We start from the raw sequence: 24,279 nt of genomic DNA on the forward strand, positions 1-24,279 counted from the left end.
AAAATTACACAAATTAGGACAAAATTTATTCTCTTAACACAGTAGAATTGGACAGTTTTAAAAAGCCTATACACAAGAGGCAACAGATATCTTTGAAGCATGCAAAGCTAAGTATTAATCTTGACATAAACCTTCCATGTGAGATTTTATACTGCATTTGCACACAAAGGCAATTTTGAAATGTGAACCTCACATATGCATTGTCGTTCTACTTCCAAACAGTCAGCTAACAGTCAGGGCTATTCAAACTCAAAAAAATTATTTTGCATAGTGCTTAACTGGATATTTGTAAATCCTTCAGGTAGCTGGAAAATTTTAGGAAAACAGTGGTTACACCATCTTTTATCAGAGCAAACATTTCTGGAGAGTATTTAAAATACATGCCCTATACAACGGATATTAACACTATCTTCATAGAAGTCCCAGAAGTGACAGTAAGACAAAGTTCATATTATTGCACAGCTCCCAAAGCCAAGAGCACTCTCTTTTCCATCTCAGAATGTTCCTGATGACTTTAACCTACAGATTAAAACACATCAACTATGAATTAAAGTGTTACTAGAACCCTTTTTCCTGCATTAGATTGTTCTTCTTTCCATCTTAGGAAATAGCATGTCAATAAACCCCTACAAACTCTATTTTAGGAGCAGTTTATCTGTGTTTTTCTTTTTTACAGGCAAGTGTGAATGTGCTCCCCACCCAAAAATTATGCAGTTTCCTACTTCTGGGTAAACCTCAAGGGTCATGTACACCCACGTGGTAACAGATGAAACCCATCTTCCTGACTGTGCTCTCCCTTGTCAGGCAAGTATTACTCAACTGAACATGGCTGTATAAATTAACATCATGTAAACCCAGAATTTCTCTTCCAGCTCAGATTCTCATTGTTTCCACCTGGCAGTGGCAAAAAAATGTTATTTACTCTCCTGTGCAGGGTTTCAGAATTATATCTGGAGAGAAAAGCAGCAGTCCAGTTTCTCCAGTCACTGCAAACCACGTAAACACGGTATTTATTGGCCATTTTAGTGAAGCCACTTTCAGAATCAGAACCAGCCCAGACCTGAACATTTCAGGAATCTCAGCCATTCTCACACTTTCTATTAGATCTATCTCTTTACATTTGAACCAGGACCTTCCTGGTCTGCAGAGGGTTACATTACTTGGTTGAAGTTTAAACAGAACAAAGCAGCATGCACAAAACACAGAAGGACAGGCACCAAGCATGGCCCAGGGACCTGTTTGCATTGCAGGAGGACGAGGAGCAGAATGGCTGTCGAGCTCACACACCACAGCCCAGGTAAACTTACAACTCATCCTCTGCTGGCTCAGAAAGGCTGCCTTCCCTGAAGAGGCCAGGCTGGAAGCATTTACATTTTGGGTGTTTTCAGCCATGATCCCAAAACCCCAGGAGAGGCACATCAGCTCTGCCTCCTCTCTTCCACACACACAGCCTTGAGAGCAGCAGTCCCAAGCACACCAGGCCTCTGTTAGGGTTCATCCCCAAACATTACCTAAAGACAGACACGCACACCATTTTGCACAGCTTTAATGTTCTACAACACTAATTTTAAATTGTTACTAAACCCAAAAGAACCAAACTGAAACTGTGCTTCTGGGCATCGTGCACTTACAGAACTCAAGTCCCAGTGTAAAACATGAAAGGCTCCTGTTTGAAATACCACCCTACTTCCAGATTATGGATGGATAACGTTCATTTTAAAGACTATCTCTAGGCAGGGATTATTTCAGTTGACAAACATTTGAAGATTAATAGGAAAAAAACCAGTGTTTTTACATATCAATCTTGCTATTGGTTGTCTAAAACAAACTCCACTGGCTATAATATCACCTTTCTTGTTCTTTATTCAGATCCCTATCCAAGCAACAGCAACTCTATCCACAGACAGGATGTACTCTCATCCTTCAACCTTACCACCACCAATACCTAGAAAACTTCTAAAAATACAGTACCAGTACTCCTGTTCATGTTTGACTAGTAGCGACCAGAGACTTTTCCCCACTGTGTTCTAAAAACCACACCCTGCCAGCATAGGGCTTATAATTCCAGAAACAGAAATTTAAGTTAAAAATAATGAACATCAAGGATACAAAGATGTGTCAAATCAGCTGGGAGTCAGATCCTGAATAATTCACACAGCACTAAGTACTTTCATTCCCGACCCAAGCTGTAAAATGAACTCTTTCTAGAAACCCAACTGCTGCTGTTTTATTGCCAAAATACGTATGTGCAGTTCTTTCAAGTTCACTGAGAGGCTACTGGCATCAAAAATTGCAAAGCACCATGACATGTATGCAGCATTCAAAGCCAGAACTCTAAACCCAGCTTTTAAAGCGATTTCCCGAACAGCGTGCAGCTGGATTCAGGCCAGCAGCTTCTACCCATGGGAAGCCCAAGTGATCTCAACAAAACCTTAGAAATTGGTAAGCAGCTCTTCAAGGAGAGGAGCCAAACAATTGTGTCAAATGGAAACAATAATCACTTGCATTAAAGCTGAACTGTGGTATTTGTTTTTACAACAGCTGTATTTTATATGTAGAAAAACCCACTCCGTAAGTCTTTCTTTCCATGCAGTCCAAGGGCACCATGCTCTCTCCAGAGCACAGTATGACTTGCACTCGTCCTTGTGGGAAGCCATCTCCACACTGGGCTGGCCACAAGGCTGTGTGCACATCTGTGTGTGTGGCCATGCTGGAGCTGCCCCACAGAGCAGGGGAGGGAACATGAAAACAAGCCCTGCTGATCCAAACCTGCAATCACATCTGCTCAGCACAAGTTCTTGCCCTCAAGGGATTTCCATAGGATCTAACACGTCCACAAACTTAAGTGCATATTAGGCCCCAAGCAACTCCCGCTTTGGCAGAGTTGTTCAGTAACAAAGCATCTAACAAAGCTTATGAAACACAACAGAAATATTTCCAAAATGCATTCTGTAGGGCCCCATGATTAATGGCATTTACTATCCCATTGTAACAGTTACCTTTCTATGCATATCCAGAAACCAGCACACTCTATGAAGTCTGTCCCAGAAGTCCCCACACAGGATATATATAATGTACATTGGCCATTCAACTTCGCCTTCTTTGAAGGTAGAAATTAGAAGATCCAGATCTTACAGCTTTTCTCTTTATTTTTTAACCAAAACAAGCCCAGCAATTCTATTGTTCAAATATAAAGCCTGATGCTTATTCAGTCAACTGCCCTGATTTCATTAGGAAGAGATTCTGTAGTGTTCTTTTTTGTATACAAGGACTTTCTGTAGCTGTCAGAGTCAAAACCATTTGGGGTTTTATAAGCAAATGTCAAAACTTTGTCTAAAGGGGCAAAAACTGTCAAAGTCATACTAATGGTTTAACTCTCAAAATATCCTGATTAACTATGGGCTGTGTGCAGTTTTAAGAACAGAATAATACACACACACTTGCAGCAATGTAACAATTTATTCTTTACACCATGAAAAGTTACATATGTTCTAACATTCCAAGCATAGCTGATATAAAATGTATACTCTTATTTTGCACTGTGCTAAGCTCTTGACTGTAACAATACTTCATAGCAGAAAGTCCCATGGGCTAAGATAGAATGTGACTTTTTAAAAGTGTGCAAACATAATACGTGTAAAAAAATCTTACAGAAATCCCTAGTGTAAGGCAATCCAGATTTCTAAACCTGTTTCTGACCTAACTGGACCAACATATTTTTCTATTTACTTCAGTTTTTCTCATCTGTCTTCTCCAAACTAAACCAACCTTCATTTTCTCCCCTTCATCATATTTGCTCACTATTTTACTTCTTATTAGTACCAGACAGTACAGAATTCCATAAATCTATCAGCTAACAACAGACAGATTATACTTTATCTTCCCCCTTTTAGTCTCCTGAACCTCTATCAACCTTGATAAAATTCAGATGGCTTTATGAAGATATGCAATGACACACAATAGCAATATATCTCACCAGCTTAAATTATTCTTACTTATAGGTCTCTTATCAACCTTACCCCTGAACTTTCCTGATGACATCCTTACGTTCCCTGCTCTCCTCCACGTCTCAAGCAAGCTATACAAGGCTTATCTCAAATTAACTTGTTTCCATTTTCTAAAACTTTCATAACCAAAAGAGAAACTGATGGCAACAAAAGCCAAAGCAGCCATTGTGCAGTAAGTGCTCTGTGTCTCCCTGCTGCAAATCGCTCCTGTGCAGGTGCTGCAGAGCCGCCCTCCCCACAAGCCCCACCCCAGCTGTTCCCAGGGACTCTGAGCGAAGCCAGCAAGCCCTGGCAAGGAGAAACACACACTGTTCCTTGGGAGAAGAGAGGGAAATCAGATTTGTCTGATTCATCCTCCAAAGATCAAACTGCATACCAACATGAACCTGCCCTTTATAAAACAGTTAGCTTTTCTTTTTTTGGGAGGTACAGTGTCAACATGAAAAATTACCTCTAAGGACAGTCACTTTTTAAAAAAGTGACACCAGCTAACAAGACATTATATTAAAAAAGGTTGATACGACTCTCATGAAATAAGAGACCAAAATGCCAGATCTAAACACACTGCTGAAAACACAAATTAGACATCATTCCAACATTGACTGCATCCTTTCTAGAACTAGCTATAGCATAGGCCACATCTGCAGGGAATGCTATTCCACAGCACACAATAAATAAAAGATTATTTCAGTTTAAGACAACTGAGCAACCTCCACTTCAATTTTGACAGATAAAAGGACTAAAAAGAAAAAAAGTCTACAGCCAGCTTTCTGTATATGAATTTTTACCTTTTTTTCTTTTTAGTCCTTTTTCTTTTCTCTGATGTTTAACAGTATATTATTAGTTAACAAACATATTACCTGCTTCACTAGAAGCAGGAAACTGTTAAGTTTCCAATGTCATATGCCTTAAACAAATTAGAAGAAAAGAACTGTTTGACTTTTCAGTAATTATTTCTATTACTTCAAGGCAATAACCTATTTATTTTAATCTGGCACCTTTTTAGTTACCATGACAAATCCAATATAGTCTAATTTTAAAACATACTTTAAGAATAAAAGGCCAAGAAAACCAACTTGTAGAGTTTTCTTATAGCGCACACATTAATACATTCTTTCAAAATTTATAAACAAATTCTCCTCCTTAGAAGAGCCTTGAGATGACATCTGCTAAGTCATCCATGCTCTGGAGACTACTGACTAACAGTTGCAGACTTTGGGACTTTTCTTTTAATACATGAGACTCTCTAGTCCACATCTGTTCCACAATAAATGACAAGACAGAATGTCTAAATAATAAAACAGGTTAAATGCAATTTACTCAATATTCACATAACAATGAACACTTACTCAAGCTTTAAAGTATTAACTATTATTTAACTGTCAATCACTGTTCTCCCAAAATTGTATTTAGGGATGTAACTTAGCTAACACTAACACTTGAACGTGTGCAAAGTACCATTTATGTCATTGACATTATACCCATGTAATTATTTACCATTCACACTAATTACTGTGTGTAAATACAGCAGTTCAAAGGGATAAGATCTGCTTCTTAGTCTTCTACATTAGTTTTGAAAACATCAAAATACTGTTAAATTTATGAATCAAGAAAAATCATAGCACACAGAGAGGGCTAGGCACTGCTTTGGCAATTATTTAGACCAAAAAATCAACAGGAAATTCAACCAACAGCTGAAGGGAAGTCAATAAAAACATTAAGCACAGTCAGGAAGGAACCTTTCAAACATCATTAAATTTCTAACCTGTCATATCCAAACTACTTTCCATGCTTGAACTTCCTTCCTAAAATGAAGCTTTCTAGATGAACATTTAGAACATATAAGTAACAGAGATGGAGTAGAGAAAAATCCAAACCAGCTACTGTATTTCTGCACATATAAAAACCACATCCAGTAATACAAGCTACTGATATAGATAAAACAATTGCCCAAATGAGTGTTCACAAGTTCCCTCCTGGGTCTGAAATATCTCAGCAGGAATTAAATCATGATTGAACATGTCTTAACAATTGAATAAATTAGAAAAATATTGCAACCTCAGGCAACATAAATTTCTCAATTTGCCAATTAGTGTTCTTCTGTCAGGGAGAACACAGCAGAACCCTTTTCTTTGTCAAGTGTCCTTTACAACCATCATTTTCTAAAAGGCAGAGATATAGGACTGTCTCTCATTACTGCAACAGCACAATGCTTTCTCAAAAAATAATATTTCAAATTTATTAGATGGCCAGTCTTAGGACAATACACAGGAACAACAGGGCAACACACAGCAACATGGTCTAGGGTGTTTTCACTACATCAACCCTTCAGCTTGCACCAATGGGAGTTATTTTTAAGCAGCTCAAAGGAGGATTTTCAGAGAAATATGAAGACAATGACATAGCTGGGCACATGCTGTGGGCAGCTCCCTTCAATCACACAGGACAGAAGCAGCAGAAAACAATACAGGATTCATTACAAAATCTATTGAACTATGCTGCATTGACTTGGGGTTTCTTAAGGCAAAACACAATACATAGGCACTAGAAAAAACACAATGTAGCATATTCTATGAAACAATATTTGACACATCCTACTTGTCTAACATTTCTCATTCCCTGATATCAGGGGATGAGAAATTTGATGAGATATTTCTATACCTCAGAGTGCAACTGGTGCACTTGTCCAGGAAAGAGACCCCCCATGTACCCACAGGTGTCAGGGCAGTATCTGCTCAAGTTCTTGTACCATCTTTAGTTAAAGACAGGAATGTGGGAACAACAGGATATTCTGGGTCAAGCAGTTCAAATCCCAAGGTAGGGTGGAAAATGACATGACATCCCCTCCCCCCCTTACATAAGCTAAGCAGCTCCACCTTAAAGACAGCCTTATTCCACTACTCCTAAGGGAAGGCTGTTGCAGACTCCTATGCCTCCGTTGCTTAGGAACCATCTTTTCTAATTTCCAGATTAGGTTTGTTCTTGGACAGTTTATACCCATTTGTTCTTACACCTCAAGCATAAAACACTCTTTTTATCCACCTGTGTTGTTTCACTTGTTTTTATGAAGAGCAACCTCTTCCATGATTTGTTTCCCCAGATCAAACACAACTCTGTCTGAGTTCCAGGAATTAGTCCCTGGATCTCTTTTAGTCCTTTTTACTTGATGGTGGCTTATAGGAATTATGTGCAGCTTTTGAAGTAAGCTTTCACCAGTACCAGAAAAAGTTAATATCCCTTTACTTTAAAGAAAAATATTAGCAGGGCAACAACAGTGTACTTGTTATCCTAATACTGATCTCCATTGCTAACTCTGAGAGGTCTGTCATCCTGAAGTGTTACAATTCTTTTCATGCTCTTTGATACAACTCCTTTTCCTACTGGTCACATCTTAAGGTCTCACCTTTGGTTTTGTTCTGTGCAAAACCTTCTTCTGTACTGGTGATGCCTGACATCTGACAAAGATCATGAGATTGGCACGAGAAGTAGGAATGAATAAATGATTTAAATAAAAATTCTAAATCTCAAAACTGGTCCTGACAAATTCCACTGCTTACATAGTTCCAACACATCATCCACTGGTCATCAAGTTCTAGCCATACCTGACACACCTTGCCACCAATCAACATCAACTGTCACAAAAACATCCCTCTCATTTTTCCATGGAATCATACTGCACATTATATGGCTTCTAAGCTACAAGGGATGAGCTCTAGCCATGTATCCTCTCCAAGAAGTCAGGGATCTCACAAAAAAGAGCTGTTAGATTTCTCTGACAAATCTTCCTCTGGTGGGAGCTGTATCACTTCATACCCTTTTCGTCTTAGCTCCACACAGAACAGCTTTTCATTCTAAATTTAAACAAATCTCTGTATACTAAGGTCACACTAATGATGCAATTGCTATCCCAAATCACCTTTTCCTCCTGATGTTGTGAGTACTTTCACTGTTCTCCAGCCATCCAATATCCTTCTGCCCTGCCATTTAACAACAATTCTTGCAACTGAGTCTCTAATTACACAAATCACCTACTTCAAAACTGCAGAGTAAATGTTACACAGTTCCACTAACCTGCACCCTGCAAGTTGGGCTCCATCTTCATGGAAATCATCTTTGTAACTTCACTTCAGCATGACTTATGCGCATGTGTTCAAAATGGCTTCACTGAAAATTAAGGCAAACTTCCCATGTAGTCTTTCTCAAGTATCTAAATTATTTTTAGCCTTATTTCATTACCCCCATGCTTCCTGACAGGACATACGAAGACTCTTATTCAGGTTTTCTGCGTTCTCCTGACCACACTTTTCAATTTGCCATCAACCCTGCTAGATCTTGTATCTCTACTTTTTTCTACGTGGAAAAAACCCAGCATTTAGTAAGAGCACAAATATTTTTTACAGTTGCCAGAATTACCTGCATTTACTGCTGCATCAGAATTTCAGCCATGCCAGGAGTAACTGAAAGCTCCTCATCAAGTAAGCCCTGAACACTGCTGTAAATTGGAATTGCAAGAACATTTGGATGCTGAACAACTTATGGACTTTACAATTTGAATGTTCACTTCTGCAGTTACAATTATAAACAGCTTTTCATGACACTCAGACACATTTGGGTCTTTTGCTTTAGTGAGCCTTTTTTCCCTTGCTTTTTCCCTAAATGATGTTTGTGTAAAACATGAATTAAAAAATCATGCCACAAAGTCTCTTGAGAGCTAGAAAAAGGAAAGGCAAGTTAAAGCTGCTTAATTTCAGCTTCACCTATAATCAGCCAAATAAAGAAAAAACAACAAGAAAACCTGTATTATCTATATTTTGGCTTGAGAATAGACTGCACAGCTATTATAAAACTTACTTAAGGGTAAAAGGGGAAAAAAAAGTCTGCAGAGACAAGGTTCCAATTTAGGATTACCATAGCAACAGAGAGAAGGGAGGGGAAAATTACCAGATTACTCTCTCAGATCATCAAATCCTTGAAAGAATAAATTTAGATTTGAGTTTCAGTCAAATTAACTGAATTCATCCTATTCATTAATGATAAACATATCTAATTAAGGACTAAATTAAACAAGCAAAAACTGTAGTACAAGAAACAATGTAGCAAATACAACATTTCAGATCTCACTTTTCCTTCTATCATAAAACATATATTTGGTATCACAATAAGTCTTCATAGCAGCAACCAACACCAGAATTATTTAGAAGGTGTCTAGTTCTGATTAAAGGTCTGCAAAGAGAAAAAGCCACTTGAAATCTGCCTCATTCTTGTTAAGTGGCTTGAGTAGCTACACTACTGAAAATATATATAATTATAATAATATTCCCCCATTTGCCTTGGGGGTGTAAATATAGCAAAAATATAGTTTCAGAACAGAACATACATACATACATACAGAACTAACATATTTCAACAACATATGTGGGCACAGTAATGATCCCAGAAACCAGGCAGTGCAGATATAAGCGTAAGCTCCTCAGAAAGATGATATTCTGAAAAACAAACCCAGGATAACCCAAGTAACTAATTATTAACTGCTTTTAAATTGTGCAATTTTTAACATTCTTAGTATTTCGGAGTTGTTTTAATAAATGCCTAAATACAAAATTATATAAACATTATATAAACCTTAACAATGTTTTATTAACAATTATAATTATACAGTAGCAATATGTCTGTCTGTCTGTGTAGTTTTCCACTTTGCTTTCAGTCTGTTTAGAACTTGCACTGATCTTGATGCTGCAGAGTTATGTGGGCCATCTTCTACTGAGTTTCTTGCCTCTCCCCTGGAAGGAGAATTAGTGCTTGCAGTGTCAGGTAACGATTGGACAGGTGGGATGTCCACTTCTGACCTGCCCAGTCTTTGTTGTAGACCTGGGACACTTTCATACATTACCATATGCTAATGACTGATTAAAAAAGCAAGAACAATAGAAGTGCCTGTCTTTTTGGGAGAGCAGCTATGTCAATGCTTTAACCAACTCGCATTAGAAAGGATCCCAAACCCACAGAACCTGCAGCTGAAGTAGCACATGCAGCTACAAGGGTTTAATTTTGACATTGTGGGCTTTGCTTGAGGTGTGGAGAGTCATCTCCCCACTTTAGTGGTAAATATTGACCCATAAAGACTCCAAGCCTCAGGTATCTTTTCCACCAGCCAGAATGTTCAATTAATAAGGCTGCCCTCATAATTTGCAAGACTGCCCAAGTGCAGCTTTGCTGGCTGGCATTCAGGTTTGAAGCATGTTTCCCAGCCTTCTGTTCCCCACTGCTGGCTCCCACTGAGCTGCTGCCAGAACTCTCTTTATTTCCTGGTGGCTGGGCAGGCCAGGGGACAGTGTCTGAGACACCTTCTTCCAAGCTGTGCAGCAAAATGTTCTCTGTGTTCCCTGCTCCTGGCTCCTGCCCAGGATTCTGCAGCGAGGGAAAATAGGAGGATACTGGAAGAATTGTCATTCCACTTGTGTGAGGCAAGGGCAGGGGCACCTTCTGTGGCCTCTCCTTGTCCCCAGAGCAACATGTCCATTCACAGCCCGGAGCTGAGTCAAGGGAAGCGTCCCAGGTCAACAACAAAGGCTGTGGCAGGTCGGAAGTGGACATCCCACCTGTCCAATCGTTACCTTATGCTGCAAGCACTAACTCTCCTCCCAGGGGAGAGGCAAGAAACTCAGTAGAAGATGGCCCACATAACTCTGCAGCATCAAGATCAGTGCAAGTTCTAAACAGACCAAAAGCAAAGTGGAAAACCACACAGACAGACAGACAGACATTGAGTTAAAAGCAGCAGCAGAATCAAAGAACAGGATGGTCCTCTCTGAGTCCAAGGTGCAGAAACCCACCCACCAACCTTCCTTGATACACAGAGATGAAACAGCTTTCCTTTGGATGAAGAATTGATATCTTATGTCCCTCTCCATCATGTATGATTCACTTGCTTTGGGAAAGCTCTACAGAATTTACTAACTTTTTACCAAAATCCCTATATAACTAAACAGGAGAAAAGCCATAGATTTATAAGTACAGCTGAGATCTAAGCAAACATCTAAGATCATTATTAATTTTTTCTGCCTATTAATAGAGTAAAAACCATTGCAATACCGTACCATAAACATTGTATATATCCAAATAAATTTAATGGTATACTTCTGGCCACCAACACATCACAAAAAATAATTTACAAAAACAAAACCATTTTTTCCTTAATTCACCTATAAAAGACATAAATTTATTCCAAAATATTTCTAAGTCACCAGTTATAACTGAAATCACCAGACTATCTTTGAAGACTCACCATCTAATAAATTTTACTCTAAGCCCAAGAGGGTGTGGGAAAAAAAAACCCAAACAAAAAACCAAAAACCCCACACTTTGCTATGCACTAGTAGACTTAAAAATAATATCCACAGTAAGGAAAGAAAATTTACTTTGGAATCAAAATAGAATCTTGTGCTTTACACTGAATCTCTTATTCAAATCATATAGAAATTTGAAGTGACATTTAAATATAGAGTGACACATTAGCTGTGTAGAATTTCACCTGAAAATCATGGAAACCTTTCCAGTAACTGAAAACAACTAGAGAAAAATTATGAAACTAATGAAATATTATTTGCTACCAACTGAAGTCTCATATGCTTCCCTATTTATCCTTTTTAAGTTCTCATGTCCCCCCTACATGTTGTGTGAGCCCCACGCTCCCTCCTCCCCTGCTGGCTCTCTAAGCCTGGCCAAGAGAATGACAACAGCTGGGGCTGGATCAGCGCTGCCCATGGCCTGCCTGCCTGTGAGTGTCTCTGTGTGTGTGTGACATCTGCACAGTGTGTGTGTGTGTGTGTGTGTGTGTGTGTGAGACACCTGCACAGTGTGTGTGTGTGTGTGTGTGTGTGAGACACCTGCACAGTGTGTGTGTGACACCTGCGCAGTGTGTGTGTGTGTGTGTGACACCTACACAGTGTGTGTGTGTGTGTGTGTGTGTGACACCTGCACAGCCACAGCCCTGCCCATGGCCTGCCTCTGTGTGTGTGTGTGTGTGTGAGACACCTGCACAGTGTGTGTGTGACACCTGCGCAGTGTGGGTGTGTGTGTGACACCTACACAGTGTGTGTGTGTGTGTGTGTGTGTGTGTGTGTGTGTGTGTGACACCTGCACAGTGTGTGTGTGTGTGTGACACCTGCACAGTGTGTGTGTGTGTGTGTGTGACACCTGCACAGTGTGTGTGTGTGTGTGTGTGCGTGTGTGTGACACCTGCACAGCCACAGCCCTGCCCATGGCCTGCCTCTGTGTGTGTGAGTGTGTGTGTGAGACACCTGCACAGTGTGAGTGTGTGTGTGTGTGTGAGACACCTGCACAGCGTGTGTGTGTGTGTGTGACACCTGCACAGCCACAGCCCTGCCCATGCCTGGCTGGCTGTGTGACACTTGCTCAGCCACAGCCCTGCTGCCCAGAGCCAGCCCTGAGCCATGGCCTCTCTCAGCAGGGACACAACTCTGGCCATCCATCGCACCTCACTGCTGGCAGAAACCTTTTATGTTTGAAGTCACCACTTTCCTGTTCAATTCAGCTGGGTGTAGCTAACAGGTTTAGAAATTGAAGAGAAAACTAAATTCCCTCTAATTCTGGAACACTTTAAGCTGTGCTGATTCAAGGTCACCACACAAGGCTTTGCTAGACAAGATCTTTTGGATTAAAAAAAAGCCAAGTACACATGGTAGATCTCAGTTAATGCACAACAGCAGCAATGTGTTCTTTCAATGGATTTTATGTGGAATGGATGCTTCACGAGTGTACACACTTGATAGATTTTTATCACTATTTTGGAGTGACAATACCTAAAGAAATGGCTTCATCTGTTAAAACACCAAACTCAGGGTATGCTTTATTCTTCATCTCCACAGTCACAATGCACCAACAGTGACTTTATGTTCAGTCATTTGTAACACAGACACAGAACAGCAGCAAAAGAAAAAAACCCAAACAACAACAACAACAACACAAAACAGCCAATAGAAAAAACAGAGAAGACAGTTTTCATGGGTCAAGGTTCACCTCAACACTTTCTGGTTTAATCTGGCACAAGCTATAACAGAACTGAAATAGTACACCAGACCTCTCAAGATGTAAAACAAGATAGAAATAAAAAGCATAAGGAGAAATACAACACATTTGAAATTTGTACAAACTAATTAAAAACAACATCAAAAGAACGTAAGTTTTTATGGCTCCAAGTCAAATTACAGTTTTTAATCCAAATTTGCTTTTAGATGTTTACTGATTCCAACCAAAAATCTAGATTTGTTTTTTTTACCCCCTAGTTTTTGGAGCATAACTGTATCACAACAATCATCCAGTCATTTGATTTGAAAGTATCAAAAATCCCATAAACTGTTACTGATTAACTGCATTTACTACTGTTTCCATGACTTCTTTACAGCACTTCAGTTAGGTGTATGAAAGAAAAACAAAACCTCAAAATTCTGAAATATTTTACTTCTTATTTTTTGAGACTTCCCGAGTCTAGATCTGAAAATCATACGTAACATATAGTACAAAAATCAGTGATTTGAAAGACATTTGTCAATTGGAAATGCAAAGGAATGTCTGATTAGTCCGAAGAGCACACATATGCCAAATACCAGTTTAAAAGAGTAGTCCATAATATCACAGGTCTAAAACTGAATTGAGATTTGCTTTTATTTATGCTCATTTTTAATTAATCTGCAGGGAAAACCATACAAATAAGTGATAGTGAAAAATTTGTTTGTTGTTCCACTCGTTAGTGCAACTGATGTGAGTGTGAAAGGCTGATCTCGCACTGGATCCCAAGTGAATCCAGCAGAGCAGGCAGAGATCACTCCTCAGCACGCAATCCAATCAGCAAGGTCAAAGGGAGGAAGCGAGGAAGGGACTGAAGAAGTTGCTGCTCCTGTTTGGCCGCACGTTCAAGGACAAGGTTTGCAGCCTCCCTGAAAGGACCCAGGCAGCCCAGGCACAGCAGCAGGCACCCACTGGGCAGCAGTCACTCACAGCCACCTCTGCCCTGAGCCTCTCCTTGCCCTCCAGTGAAGAACAGCCAGACTGAGATTCCCCAGAGCAGCAGCAATGCTTAAACTCATTCAAGACCAGGAGTGTTTGCTGAGCTGCTGTACCCGAGTCCTGATGGCAAATGAGCCCATCTCAGCTCACCCTGATTGGAACAGCAGCACTTCTGAAAAGGGCGTTCCTGGAGCCTCTTCCCCTGCAACATCTGCAGCTCCCAAGCACCAAACGTTCTCAACTGAGGAGACCACAGCAAACACCATCCACGGGGTGCTGAGCAAAGAAACCAATGACTTGCTTCAATTTGACTAAAGGCTAGCAAGGTAATTCTCAATAAACAACAGATGCTTACTGAGATGGTAACGATGTTACCATACATTCCTACAGAACCCTGTTACTGTACACATGATACCTTAAAGTGAGAGAAAAAGTAGCCAGAGAAAAAGATAAATTTGAAGCAAAAATTACTAGAGATCAAAATCTGTATAAGCAGTACTTTTAAAGCATTACTACCTCTAATGAAAAGCTTTCCTCAGGAAAGGAACTGGTTCACATGCTTTACATTTTACACCTCTCTCCACTGACAGGTTTGTACAGCTCCTGCTCTCAGCCCTAGCAAAACCAGAGTACTTTTGAAGAGAAATGCTGAATAAGTAGCAAGACTAGGTAATATTCTCCTGTTCCCTGAGGAGGCTGATTAAATTACATGAATGAAAACTGCCTAACTTAGGTGATCTAGGGACTTCTATGATTTTAAAAATATATCTTCTTTTGAATCTGTTCTTATAGAAGATGCATAACTTCACAGAGGAGCCTTGGACAGATTCCTCAGGAGATGTCAAATGTCCTGCACAATGGAGTCAGCAGAGAAAACTTACATTCACATCTGCTCACAATCACTTTTCAAATATAAAGCACATACCACCCTAAAACTGACAAAGAAATATTTAGTTGCAGCCTGAATTACTGCTACAGTACTATTTCACAAATCTCTTTGTGGTGCAGCATGGTCCAAGAGTAAGTTCTAATTCAGGAGCCACCAAAGTCAGAAAATCAGCCTGGTGTTTTCTTCATGCCCTCCTGCCTCAGGTGTCTCTGCTGCACAGCAAAAGCCACATTGATTCACTGAAGTAGTGGGCAAGTTTTATTTATATGCATTTTCCCCTCAAAGCAGGACTGGCTCATTTGCACAGCAAAAGTTTGGGGTTTACAAATTACTCACTATTCACCACTGCTACAACTCTTTAATAATGATGACAGCTATTTCTACCAGTCAGAAAAGCAGTGGGTGCAAGATTTACTGCCTGGGCTCCTCAGGAAGCACTTGTCACATAGAAACGTGCCTAGTAGCAACCAACATGCTAAGCAGCCTCTCCTAGTTTGAAACTTTCTGTTCTATTATTTAATTCTATTTATTAACAAAATCAGCTACTCCAAAATTCTTTTTCTTTCCTCCTATGCCAAGTCATGGAATGTTGGATGAGATTTGCCAAAGGCAGTTCACGCTGTGAAATTACACTTCAAAAAGCAAGATTGGGGCAGAAGCAGTTTTAGCCCTACTTCTGTCAAAGTCTCTCAGTGCTCAAAGGGGTTTTGTCTACCTAATTTCAGCAGATGATGCAAGTCCATACACAGAATCACAAACTGGTTTGGGTTGGAAGGGGCCTTAAAGATCACCTAGCTCTGAGCCCCCTGCCAGGGGCATCTTCCACCAGCCCAGGCTGCTCAGAGGCCTATCCCATACATGCAAATTAACTTTTAATATTGATGGTGAATCTCAAAGAAAGAGAAGAGGTGAGTCATTTTCTGTTGGATACTTCTATAAAAACTGTCACAGAAAAATACTGCTTCAGTAAATGACCTCCTTCCCTCTGCAGCATTAGTGAACCGTGCTCCAATGAACGTATTGGCACAACATGCCAGCCAAAATACTTGCTTCAGCTGAAGCACATTCACATTTTTCACACTTATAATCATCAACCACAGAAAGAGAACATTCAGTTAACCCAACAGTTTTTGGTTAAAAAGCACTGTTCTCAGCACAGAACTTCATAGCAGTAAAACTACAGGACACTTGGACATGCAAACACAATAATGCACATGTTATTATCTTGCTACAGTAAAGATGTAAAAACTTGCAAACGCCTCTTCCTCAAAACTCTCCTCAGAAAACCACCAAGTTTGAATTCTGTGAGGCAAATCACACAGATCATTACATTCACTCAAGATTGTATCAAATTTGCTGGCATCAAATCTGTTTACTGACTAGAAAGAAATACCAAAGCCACCTGTTTCAGAAGTCTAGCCCATAGCTGCATTTTTTTCCTCACTTATTACACAAGTGCTCTTAAAAGAATATTTCCTTACAGAGAAACAGAATTTTTATACTATTATATTTAATTTAACAAAAAATGGAAGCCAATCTTAGAAATAGTTTGTATGCCTTGAAAATAAATTCTTTTGCTCTATTAAAAAAAAAAAACAAACACCAAAAAACCTGAATTTGTGACAATTAAGGACTGTCAAGAATTCTACTGGCACATATAGTCACGTAACAAGAAGCAGAGCTGTAAACAGCCTGTCTGCAGGGAGAGACCTGTAGCTTCCAGCAGAGCACAGAGGAATTATCCAGCAGCAGTTGCAGTTTGAGAATTCATAAACTCAAGGTAAGGTTTTGCAAAGCTCCGTATAAAAATGTAAGTCACAGAGCAAGAAAACTGAATACCTCTGGTTTATGATAATGTTGTGATCTACAGCAACTTTCTAGAAAGCAAAGAATAAAACCAAAGCAGCAATGAGCTTACAGCACAGAGCTACAGCAGCATCTCACGGAAGATGTAAATTCAGGGCTATTCCTAGCCCCCACCTCAACACAGCCATGGGTATTTTTCCAGCTTGACTGGATCTTCCCCCTCCCTAATTGCTAGTTTTAACTAAAGCCAACACAGATTAAGAATCAACCCTAAAAGCAGCACAGCGAGTGTGCAGCAATTACGTGCAGAAAGGCATGTGACATTTTGTATCAAAAGCAGACCCTAGAAACGCTAAAATCTAGATACCCCTTCAAGCAGAGGAAACAAAACAACAACTGCCCGTCTGCTGCTGGTGCCCCGCCAATCCCCAGCACCGCTCGCACACATCCCAAACCCTCCCTCACTCCTACGTGCTCTGCGGACGATGACTTGGGCTCTCCAGAGCCCGCGTTCGGCCCCGCACGCTCCGCAGGTCTCCTCTGGGGCTGGCAGCAGGGGAAGCTGCAGCCGAAGGGCGGCGGGGGCAGCGCGGGCAGACGCAGCGCTCGGGTGCAATGGAGATTCCAGCGCCGAGCGGAGCTTCCTGCGGCGGTGGCTGGAGCATCCCGGCGGGCACGGCATGGGCACGGCGCCTCCCGAGGCGGCAGGGCTGGCAGCACCTGCCCCCGCGGCTCAGCCATCCCGGCCGGCACCGCAGCCCCGTCCCGCCCCCGCCTCCGCGGTGACCCCGAGCCCGCCGCAGCCCCTCACCGCAGGCACGCTGCGCGCAGTGGTTTTTCCGCACAGCCCGCCACGTTTTCCAGGCAGACGCGGCCCCCTGCGCTCCGCTCCGGGCTTACCGAGCCGGTTCCAGTGTCTGCGCCCCAGCCTCTCCTGCCGCCCCCTCCTCCCGTCTCCCCCTCACAGCCCGCCCGCCGCTGCCTGCGCCCCTCAGCCTCCTCCGCACCGTCACCGCCGCGTCGCTCACCCGAGGACAGAGGAGAACGGGCAGGAGCGAAGGGGCCGCGGCGGCCGGTCCCCTGACGAGGCTGTCGCTGTCTCGGTCCCCGCCTCCCGCCGCTCCCGCCGCCCCCTCAGGCACCGAGCGGCCCCCGCCCGACAGGGTGCGGCTTCCACGGCCCGCAAACCCAACAACGGCGCCGCCCATTGGCGGGAGGGCGCGCGCCCGACGAGTAAGCGGCTCTCCCATTGGCGGAGGGGAGCGGGGCGCGAGGGGCGGTGCGGCCGGGCCTCCCCTGGCGGGTCCCGCGGCTCCGGGAGCGCCGGGGGGGCCCGGGCGGCCGGGAACGGGCTGAGGAGAGCCTTCGGACACAGGGAAAGGCTTCCTGTGGCGCTGGGTCCCAGCGGAACGCAGCGGCGCGGTGCCGGGGGAGCTTATCTTAGAGCGGGCCCGGAGATAGGCGCAGGCGGACATCGGCAATCGCCGAGGACGCGCCGCGATAAGGGCTCGTTATCGCTCTGCGGCGGCGGTGTCCGATCGCTGTCAGCTCAGAGCAGGGCCAGGAGGGCAGGACTCAGCTTGAGACCTGCCGTGGCGCGGGCTGGAGACACCTGTCACTGCCGAAGGGGTTTAAGCAGTGGAATATCCTGGGGACGTGAAGTGCCAGGCCGGCGAGAAGCCGCGCGGTGCAGGGAGTGTGCGGATCTATCGCGCGGCTGGCACGGAGCAGCCTGAGCAGAGCTTTCTAAATCGCCTCCTTAGGGCTTCTGCATCCTTGGAGAGCTGTGTGCTGGTGTAACCCTGCTTTGTCACAGTCACGGCACCAACTTAAAGTTAACTTCTTCTGTTCTCTATTTTCTGTCCATTTGTACTATCGTTGCTGTATAATTTTAATTCTGCTGGTCTACACGTCTGCGTGTTGTACAGAATGCTGCCTGCCACGGGGCAAATGAAGACTTGGTGGTCTGGGAACAAGCTCTCAAAACAGTAAACCCTTCTCTGCTGTCTATAACCCTCATCCCCAAGTTACCCATATGTAGGGAAGGCTCCAGCAAGTAGAATCTGATGGATTTCAGGATCCATAAACGCCTCCTGTGGAATGTGGGAGGAATTTAGCTTGCTCCAATCACCTCCACCAAGGAAACACACACCACTTACCTAAAAACAGGCCATAGAGATATGCATAAACATGTCTGTGAATTCAGCCACCAAAAGTGGTGGTTCACGTGTCAAGTGATGACAGAGGATGATTACAACACATCTGACAAGAAGGCCCTCCTGGAGTTGGATCTTCCTAATCAAAACCATCCCAGAGCTGGACATGTGTTAGTGTAATTACTAATGATTAGCAAATTGTATCTGAATATTTTTTTCTAAGAACTGTTTGACGGTTTAACATTATTTCACCTGCCAGGTGCTGATCCCTGTGAACCCTTGGGTGTGTGTACACACATGGCAGTGTGCCCTTGCCCCTGCTCTGCACCTGCAGGCTCCAGCCACCTGCCCCATGCAGCGTCTTCTCTTTGATTGCTTGTCAAAATACTCCATCTTGTCATCTCTCTTCCTTTCTTTCCCTTTCTCACCACGGCATTTAACTTGCAGAGCTCTCTCTTGTCTCGGAAAGTAAACAGGAGAATGAATCCATGTTAGAACTAACTCAGCAAAAAAATACTGCTTTGTTTCCTACTTAATGGGTTTCCTCTCCAGCTCAGTGTGTGGCTCTAAGAGCAGCAGTGGCAGGAAGGATGGGGATGTTGAGGGCAGCAGCAGTGCCCAGGACTGGGGGAGGGCAGGGTAATTTCTTTCTCTGGCAGAGCTGGCTCAAAGTGCTTGTGTAACTGCAGGGTGCAGTGACAAGAGCAGCTTGAGCTGATCAAAGGATGCCTTTTGTCAGCTCCTGTTGCCTCTTCTGCTGCTGTTCCTTTACCTTTCTCTTCTGCTGTCCTACTTTGTGACCTGCCCAAGGGCACAGCTTCCTGCTGTCCCCTTCCAGCTCTCCCCCTGCCCCTTGCATTATCCCTCATAATCATGAGGCCATTGTTTCACCTGGCTAAACTGAAAGAAGAATTGGGGAGGGGGGTGTGTGTGCAGCTTTCTACTGAATCAAGCAACTCCCTCCACAGGCTGAGACTGTGACAGCTGATGCATGACTGTGTTTATCTTCCCTGTTCAGTTTCTGGCCTGCCCCAGTTCCTGACCTGCCTCTGCCCAGCTGCACGAAGAGCAGGGCTGGTGCAATGGCAAAGGCAAGGTTACATGGGCAGCAAGTCAAGGGAGGGCTCACAAATACTGGCACAGACTAAAGCTGTGTGCTCTGCTGCAGAAAAAAGACAAGACAATCTCAGAAAGCACTTCTGCATTATTTAAGACATGAAGAACTCGTCTTTGTTAACTCTTACCAGCTGGATTTGCAGCATTACGGCTACAACAAAAGGTACAACATGAACTTCACTGTGGTTTTCAGCCTGCAGCATTTGATTCCTTCAGGATTTTGGGTTGCTGGTGAGGGTTCTGAGAAAAAGACCAAGGCAAGCTTGTTGCCAGGCTTCCACTTGCCATTTGCACACCTGCACATGTTCTGGAGAATAATTATTGGCTTTCAAATAATAGCTGTTCTCCTCAGCAGGCTCCAGCAGCAGCACTGGACTCAACCAACATCCCAGAGTCTCAATAAAAGAGTCAATGTGAATGTATTCATTTACAAATTATTTTCATGAGGCTTTATTAGATATCAGAAAAACAGTACTGTACAGTTATTTTTATGCACCTGCCCTCTTTACCTGGCATTAACACTTCTTGATGCTCAAGTAGCTCCTAGCTACCTGAGACAAGCACAGCACTAGGCTGATGGCATTAGGACATTTATCTTTTCCTTTATATGTCGTGCACTTACTCCACATAAGCAGTTCCAGGTCAGTTTTCTCACCTATAAACTGGACAGTAAGGTAGCACTAAGGTAGATCTTTCTCTCCTGACCTGCCAGAACTGTTCTGTCCTGACAATCTTTTGACTGGGCAGGACTTGTTTGCCTACTGTCATCATCTGTCCTTCATCTCACACAGACTCCATTTCCCAGAGAAAGTTCTGGATTCTCCAAATAAAGCAATGCCTGTATGTGAATTCTCTGTTGCTTTTTCCATGGGTCTTCAAAAGGAGAGTCTTAACAGCAAAATTTCCTTGTGCCAGCAAAGTAAAAGCCAGGCCCTGGCCAGTCCTACCAGAGTTGGAGTGTTGGGAGGGTGTGTGAGGACAAACACAAGTCACCTGAACAAAATACCCCAAGAACAGGCCCATGAGTGCTGCCTCTCTCACTGGCACTGGACTGCTGGAAATGGGACAAGGGAGCTTACACACATGCAGCATTACTAGTGAAAAGCTCATGAGGGATTTGTCTTTGAAATGACTGCATTTAAATGCCTTTTTCAAAGTTATGTAAGGGGTTCTCTTCATTTCAGCTGTGCACAACACCAGTAATATCTCATGGCTTATTTGTAGTATTACTAAAGTTGATCATTGTATGTAAGGTTATGTCTGAAGCACATGAATTCTTATTCTTCAGAGGGAGCTCGTTTTTGAATTTTACTCATTTGTGCAAGGAAGGAAAACTTTCTAATGGACTGAAAATAGCATGTAGAAACAATTTTAATGTACGTTCAATAGAAAGATTATGTGGACTGGTCTACTTTCATCTCTCTTCACAGCCAAACAAAAACACATCTGAGGTTTGTTTGAGCTGGAAAAAAATAAAAATTAGGAGAACTGAAACAGTAGGTGGGCAAAAGGGCAGAGCAGCTGAAATTGGCTGATACTAAGTGTTGCCAAATTTTATACAATCTTAATCTGAGAGGCCACTTTGGGCTTTAAATTTGAAAAATATTGACTTGATGCTCAGGGGACATGGGAAATTTTTATACATGATTGAGATAAAATGCAAATAGAGCTGCATGGTTCAGGCTGGTTAACAGCAGTTGCAGTTTCACCGAAGCAAAAGTGCAATGATTGCTTTACACAAAGGAACTCCAGCAACCAGCATTCTCTTTTAATGTTGCAATAGCCTTTGTGAAGGTTAGGGCTTGTTTTTCCAAAATGCTTTTCCAAGTAAAGCCAATTAATTTAATTGCAACATCTATGACTTCCTGAATATCATCTGCCTTCTAGTTGTATGTTCTCTTCTAGCTGCTTCTACATGAATTCCAGTGTGACTAGAGCTGCTGAAATTGTTTTTAGCTGCTCTGTAATGACATCTTCATCCTTGATAGGAGGAGAAGGAAAAACGTCATTAAAAGAAGTTAGAAATTTTGAACTAACTTTAGAACTACAAGCAGACTCAAGAGGGTAAAACAGAGAAAGGAAAAACATATCAGGGTAAGTTCAATCTAATGAGGAGGGCTGAGAAGCATAAGAAAAATATTTTAAGGTAGTTACTATTTTAATTATTATATACAGGAGAAAGTTAATTAATCTTGAGAGAAGCTTTGTAATATTAGAATATCAATTTTTTAATTCCCTAAACTCACATTTAATTTTTGAATGGCACATTTTCAGCAGTACTCCCATGGTTAGGGTGTGGCTGTCATTTTCTTGGAAAAATAAATCAGCATGAATGTTAGCACAGTGCAAATTAATGTAAATTAAAGCACAACATAACCAGTGAAGCCTAAAACAGACAGCTTGTGAAGCCACAGCTGGAGCACCTTTCCATATTAGCCCTGTAATAAAACTCTTTAATAACTTTCCATGGGACAGACTTTCCTGTTTTCTGTGCTGCTCTGGTGGCCCTTTCACATCACTGGCCTTCAGCAGAGGTGCAAAACTCCACGCAAAAGGCTGTCCAGGCCCGAATTTCAGTGCACATCAGCCAGTCCAAGAACCAGCTGTGCTGGGATAGCGCCCAGCAGGAGCTTGTATGAAGTGGTTGTTCAAAGGCAGGGAAGGTGGTAACTCAAGGGTTAAATGCTTTTTTCCCTTGTTTTAGATATCCAATGATCTAATCCTTCAAATGGTTTTTATCACTGTCATTTCTGTGCATATCTCTCCAGGAGAGATATGTGTGAGTAAAACCACATTAGAAGTGATTCTTTGATATCTCCAAGATTACATGCCCATGTCATCAACCTGAGAGGTTGAATTACCCCCTTCCTGGGAACTGGATCCTGTAGGAGGAAGGTACAGGTGAGGGATAGTAATGACCATCCTGGAATTACAACACAGGAATGGGAACCCTGAGGAATAGATTTGGAGGTGGCTGTGCTCCAAGGCTTACTCCATATCTGAAGCCTGCTCAACATAATCACTTCAGCCCATGCAATTTTAAAGTGAGCTCAAATGCTCTCCATCTAGATGTTCTAGTAGTGTTTGGTACTTGATATTTTAGTACTTAAAGTAGAGTAAAAGGACTATAAGCTCTCCCACTTAGGGGTCTGTAATTGTGGCCATCTCAAGCACTCCCACTGTTAGGGAAAAAAACCCTCCTTGACTTCAAGGAAGTATTTCATAAGATGGAAACTATTGCAACATTTTCTTGCTGCTAGGTGAAGTATTTCATGTTCAGAACAGCTGCCTAATGTTCCACAATGTGCATGAATTTAGGTGGTGCTCAGATGTCCACTATGTAAATTCTACCTCAAAGTATATTTTGAGAATAATTTAAACACAAAGATTAATTTATGTCTTTGTTCTTTAGGTTAGAAGACATTCAGATGAGTAATTCTGCTAAACAATATTGTTACTTATTTGAGGCAAACAAGCCAAAAGAGTCTTAAGTTTCAAAGACCCAGCCTGTTAAGTTTCCACTTGAAGTTAGCTTTGATCTCTAGCTTCTATCTGAAGCCACTTAAGATTGATTTGTCCCAAATGACTTGCACACACATGCTCAGCTGCTGGATTCCTGTTGTGTGGATCCCTGCGTGGAACAGGCTGACCAGCAGATGTCCCCAAATTCTACATAATCACACTTTCAGCTCCTGAAATCTTCAGTGCCCTTTTACATGTTCCAAAGGATGAAGCCACTTGAGGCCACAAATACTCTTGCTACTTACTCACCTTCTTGTGAAAACTGAAGTTCTGAGGTGGGGAAAGCTTGACTGCTGACACAAAGCACCTCTATTGTCATAGAAAAATTGTTTGGATATTGGTTCACTTTTTATGACATGCTGCCATTGATTGTCCCTTGTTTTATTTTCAAAAGCACTCTATTTTTTTTTTCCTAAAACAGCAATCCCCATCCAAACATGACCTGTAACACTTTTATCTGGAGTCACAGGAGGCAAGACTTTTTCCAAATTAGTATCAATGACTTTTACTTGGATATTCCAAAATTCATGAACTACATTCTTTTTGCACATCAAATGCTGTTTTTACAATTCCCCACAAACTATTTGAAAGCTAAGGAGTTTGTAGGAGGTTGTAGACACAAAGGCTGCTTTGTGGTGAAGGAACGAGGAGAGGCAGATTAGTGAAAATACAGGAGACACACTGAGCCATGCATTGTGACTGTGTCTTTCTTCTCTACAAACACCAGAAACTCACCTGATTTGTTATAAAACAGACT

General features: G+C 42.2%; 1 protein-coding gene across 16 annotated transcripts in view; it reads right to left on the reverse strand.

The window, feature by feature from the left end:
• The window catches only part of ADD1 (adducin 1), a 63,503-nt gene extending 45,608 nt beyond the window's left edge, over nucleotides 1-17,895 (reverse strand). For 12 of the 16 annotated variants that reach the window (XM_005485696.4, XM_014266091.3, XM_005485694.4 and 9 more), the window contains exon 1: nucleotides 17,757-17,895. The gene's annotated coding sequence lies outside the window, so the exon portion shown is untranslated. The other 4 variants (XM_026792606.2, XM_074541640.1, XM_074541639.1 and 1 more) reach the window with 4 other exon arrangements.
• Between the last annotated feature and the right edge of the window lie 6,384 nt (nucleotides 17,896-24,279).

Source organism: Zonotrichia albicollis, chromosome 5 (genome assembly GCF_047830755.1).
Source record: "Zonotrichia albicollis isolate bZonAlb1 chromosome 5, bZonAlb1.hap1, whole genome shotgun sequence".
Taxonomy (NCBI): Eukaryota; Metazoa; Chordata; class Aves; order Passeriformes; family Passerellidae; genus Zonotrichia; species Zonotrichia albicollis.